Raw genomic sequence first — 5,395 nt, forward strand, 5'->3', positions numbered from 1 at the left:
ATAAAAAGTAACTAATTAACGAAATTAGTTACTTTTAAGGTAGTAATGCAATTTTGTAATGCGTTACTTTTAAAAGTAACTTTCCCCAACTCTGCATTTTAACTGTGAATCTTTTTCCCTCCAATTTTCTCTTCCGTATTCAGAATTGTAACCAGAACATAAATAACAGTTGCTATCTGGAAATTACATAAATGTTAAATCATAGCAAGACCCTTACAAATTATACAGGTAATTCTATGTATATAACATGCAATATTCTCTGCAATCTTTTAAGTCATTTCTATAAGAAAATAAGAACCATGAAGATGAAATCAGCATCCGTCATATAAAGAAAAGAATGTGTTAACAATTTCCTACTGTTGTGCCATAGTCATTTTCATTTCAACAGTATGTGGTATAAGAAGCCACAATGCAGAACAAAGGTATCAACAGCCGAAAGTTTAATAATAATAATAGTGATGTAGACAGTTGACTGCATAATGGCATCTGACAATGTTTAATAAAGGAATGATTCACCTCAGAAACGAAAATGTTCTCATCATTTACTCACCCTAATGTTGTTCCAAACCTGCATGGCTCTCTTTTTTCTGTGAAACACACACACACACTAAATGAAATAGAAGTCCACTGTCCATACAATGAAAATCAGTGTGGTCCAGTGATGTTTGAACCCCAACATTCTTCATAATATAACACAGAAAGTCACACATGTTTGGAACGACATGAGGGTGATTTAGAAATAAAAAATGGAATGGGTTGAATTATCCCTTTAATATCTTTACTTTGTGTTTTTGTCAATATATTTTCTTCATTTTACAGTGTAATATATTACACTATAAAATATCCTTAGTGAGAATATTGTTGCACTAAATGTAACAAGATGATGAAAACAGATAAAGAAAGTGCATTAATTTACTTGGCAACCATTAAAATCTTAAGCAACGATACCCAGAACTGCAAAATGTTTGACCCTTTTATTTTTTAGCAGTAAGGCTGCTATTTTATAGGAAGGTATGCATTTTCTTAGTACGCATCTGTGTGTTTCTCATTATCTGGATATCTGCATCAGTAGATATCTATCTATCTTTTTTTTTTTTATACAAATATGAGTCAAATGTGTTTTGAGTATTATTATGACTCAGTATTTCTTATTGTAGGTGTGGATTCAAGTCTGATTCAGTAGAAGATTGATTTGACATTGTAGTGCCGCCACAGAAACAACATGACCCAATATTCATACGTGAGAATTATCACACGATTATCATACCACTGCCTGACCAAAGCACAAATGCTGTTGTCAAACTGTGAAACTCTCTGGGTTTTTGAAAAATGGGTCTGACAGTGTTTTTTTATACATGTGAAACTTTGATCTTAAATTCTACCAACCGGCACGCATTCATCAACATAACTGTGTTTAATGTTTTCTACTTTTAATGAACACCAATAACCAACCTTTTCAGCAGAAACGCCCTAATAGTTTCAATATTTCTATTCAGAGGTGGGTTTTGCTTACATCGCAGATATTTACGCCTAAATCTTTTGCTTTTTCATAGCAGGATTTGATCGCTTAAGTATTATTTTTGGAGGGTGTATTTATTTATAATAAGGCACACTGCAATAAAACTGAATCAACGCATCCAGTTCAAACTGACTAAACTGGCTTAATTTAAAGCAAACAACTATGAAAACGGCTGCTACAATCTCTTACACACACAAAAATGACCTACATAAATGGGACTGTCCTCACAAGAGCAAATGACAAGTTTGTTTTGATGAGAATTCTTATTTTTGTGGTTGGCAAATGTCCCATATGACATGTTCTGACATCTGATAAACCGCATTCTGATTTCCTCTGAAAGTCTGTCACTCAAAATCAACAGTCACATGATTTTATGTCATTTAAAATTTGTACAGATAAAGACTTCCACTGGAACGAGTGACAAACACTCTTTCTAATTATGGAAAGGAACTCTCACTTATCACAAATAAATCTCTTTCGAACCAGTGAGCAAATTCCATACATTTATAATTATATCAGTATATATATATAATTATATCAGTAATTAAAGACTATTCTATTATTTGCACTAGGCCTTGCATTGAACAGATGAACTGCATTATGGGTAAGGGATGGATGCTGATGAACACAAAGTGGAGGTTATTTAATTCTAAAGCTTTTAAATAATTTCTATAGACTATAAAACACATATAAATAAACAGTTTCAAGCCCGAACCGGCCTTTGATGTAGAACTCAGGGTGAAGAAATTGATAAGCACTGGAAAGTAAATATTAAGCATTCATTTGTGTTACAACCCGAATTCCGGAAAAGTTGGGACGTTTTTTAAATTTTAATAAAATGAAAACTAAAAGACTTTCAAATCACATGAGCCAATATTTTATTCACAATAGAACATAGATAACATAGCAAATGTTTAAACTGAGAAAGTTTACAATTTTATGCACAAAATGAGCTCATTTCAATTTTGATTTCTGCTACAGGTCTCAAAATAGTTGGTACGGGGCATGTTTACCATGGTGTAGCATCTCCTTTTCTTTTCAAAACAGTTTGAAGACGTCTGGGCATTGAGGCTATGAGTTTCTGGAGTTTTGCTGTTGGAATTTGGTCCCATTCTTGTCTTATATAGATTTCCAGCTGCTGAAGAGTTCGTGGTCGTCTTTGACGTATTTTTCGTTTAATGATGCGGCAAATGTTCTCTATAGGTGAAAGATCTGGACTGCAGGCAGGCCAGGTTAGCACCCGGACTCTTCTACGACGAAGCCATGCTGTTGTTATAGCTGCAGTATGTGGTTTTGCATTGTCCTGCTGAAATAAACAAGGCCTTCCCTGAAATAGACGTTGTTTGGAGGGAAGCATATGTTGCTCTAAAACCTTTATATACCTTTCAGCATTCACAGAACCTTCCAAAACATGCAAGCTGCCCAAACCGTATGCACTTATGCACCCCCATACCATCAGAGATGCTGGCTTTTGAACTGAACGCTGATAACATGCTGGAAGGTCTCCCTCCTCTTTAGCCTGGAGGACACGGCGTCCGTGTTTTCCAACGAGAATGTCAAATTTGGACTCGTCTGACCATAAAACACTATTCCACTTTGAAATAGTCCATTTTAAATGAGCCTTGGCCCACAGGACACGACGGCGCTTCTGGACCATGTTCACATATGGCTTCCTTTTTGCATGATAGAGCTTTAGTTGGCATCTGCTGATGGCACGGCGGATTGTGTTTACCGACAGTGGTTTCTGAAAGTATTCCTGGGCCCATTTAGTAATGTCATTGACACAATCATGCCGATGAGTGATGCAGTGTCGTCTGAGAGCCCGAAGACCACGGGCATCCAATAAAGGTCTCCGGCCTTGTCCCTTACGCACAGAGATTTCTCCAGTTTCTCTGAACCTTTTGATGATGTTATGCACTGTAGATGATGAGATTTGCAAAGCCTTTGCAATTTGACGTTGAGGAACATTGTTTTTAAAGTTTTCCACAATTTTTTTACGCAGTCTTTCACAGATTGGAGAGCCTCTGCCCATCTTTACTTCTGAGAGACTCTGCTTCTCTAAGACAAAGCTTTTATAGCTAATCATGTTACAGACCTGATATCAATTAACTTAATTAATCACTAGATGTTCTCCCAGCTGAATCTTTTCAAAACTGCTTGCTTTTTTAGCCATTTGTTGCCCCCGTGCCAACTTTTTTGAGACCTGTAGCAGGCATTAAATTTTAAATGAGCTAATTAAGTGGATAAAAGTGTAAAATTTCTCAGTTTAAACATTTGCTACGTTATCTATGTTCTATTGTGAATAAAATATTGGCTCATGTGATTTGAAATTCCTTTAGTTTTCATTTTATTAAAATTTAAAAAACGTCCCAACTTTTCCGGAATTCGGGTTGTAACAGACAGGAGAGGATTCAGGCATTGTGCTATTATAAAAACAATAATAAATAAATAAATAAATAAATAAATATTATAAAGGTTTATTGAATTCAGAAGTATGTCATGTGACAATATTATATATTATAAAATGAATGATATGTGGTCAATTTTTTATAGAAATTGATATTGTAGAAAAAAGTATTCTTATTATTATAGTATTATTTTAAATGTATTTCTATGTTTGTTATATTAGGCCATATTATTTTAAAAAAACACAAAACATTTATTGTATAAGTTTTATTTATTTATTCAGCCATAATTTTTTATACTTTGAGTTACGGTGATAAGACCACTACAGAAGACAAACTAAGTACAGTAGCGAGCTATCGTTCTGCCCACAAGAGGACGCTATTGCACACATATTGTCCTTATTCATTTAAAGTAATTGAGCTTTTTCTACTTGAGGTTAATGCTAAGTGATTTAAGCTACTGTAGTCCTAAGACTATTAATAAATATATATATATAACATTATTTTAAAAATCATAATAAAAGATGATGATGATCACATACTACCAGATTATATGGCAATGTAAAGGGTAGCCTATATTTAGCCTTATTCTGTGAGGTAATATGTTATACTATGTCCAATATATAATTTTAAAATATATTTATATTAATATTATAAAAATAGTACCAAATACGCTTTTTGTACTTTTATTCCTTTCAGGTGACTGATTATGTGTCCATAGGTCGGTTTTCCCTTTGTAGGGTAGGCCATCTGTTCCTGCGGCTTCCAGTGGTTCAGGCAGCTGTTTGGCCAGGCATGAGGGCATGCAGTGGATCACTGTGTCACGCAGAGACAAAACACCTTTTTTCCAGGAAGTTACATATAGATTAAACACTCGCACACCAAGGGCCTACTGAGTGAGCTGGCTTACAAGATTCCTCACTTCAATCAAAAATGTGCCAAAGACCCAGAAGCCATGCAGGAGAAATGGGAATGTTGTAATCACAAACCCTAAGAAAGCCTACAAAAGCCCTTAAATTATAGCCTACATATTGGTACATTAAACATTAGCTATAAGCACTTTAAAAGTATAGACTGTAAAGCACAACCAATTTATTATTATTATTATTATTATTAAAATAAAAAAATAACAATTACGGAATAGGTAGTCTATTTTTTGGACTTTTAATGAAATGTAGGCTACTTATTGTTGGGCTATGCCCATATCCCATCCTCTTTCAAAAAGGTAAACAAACATGAAAATTTAATTGAAAATTATAAAATGACAGACCTACTAACATCTCTATAGAGGCCTATGCCTTTATTATTATTATTATTATTATTATATATTTTTAATGCTAATTTTATGTTTTTGAAAACACTGGCCATTTAAACGTTGTGGTTATCTGTGTGTCTTCAGTGCACCACTTTGGCTATGTTGGAGAGAACAGCATCAACGAGGTTGCCGAAAAATCCCGAGACTTTTCCGAAG

The sequence above is a fragment of the Carassius carassius genome, chromosome 34 (genome assembly GCF_963082965.1).
Source record: "Carassius carassius chromosome 34, fCarCar2.1, whole genome shotgun sequence".
NCBI classification, from domain to species: domain Eukaryota; kingdom Metazoa; phylum Chordata; class Actinopteri; order Cypriniformes; family Cyprinidae; genus Carassius; species Carassius carassius.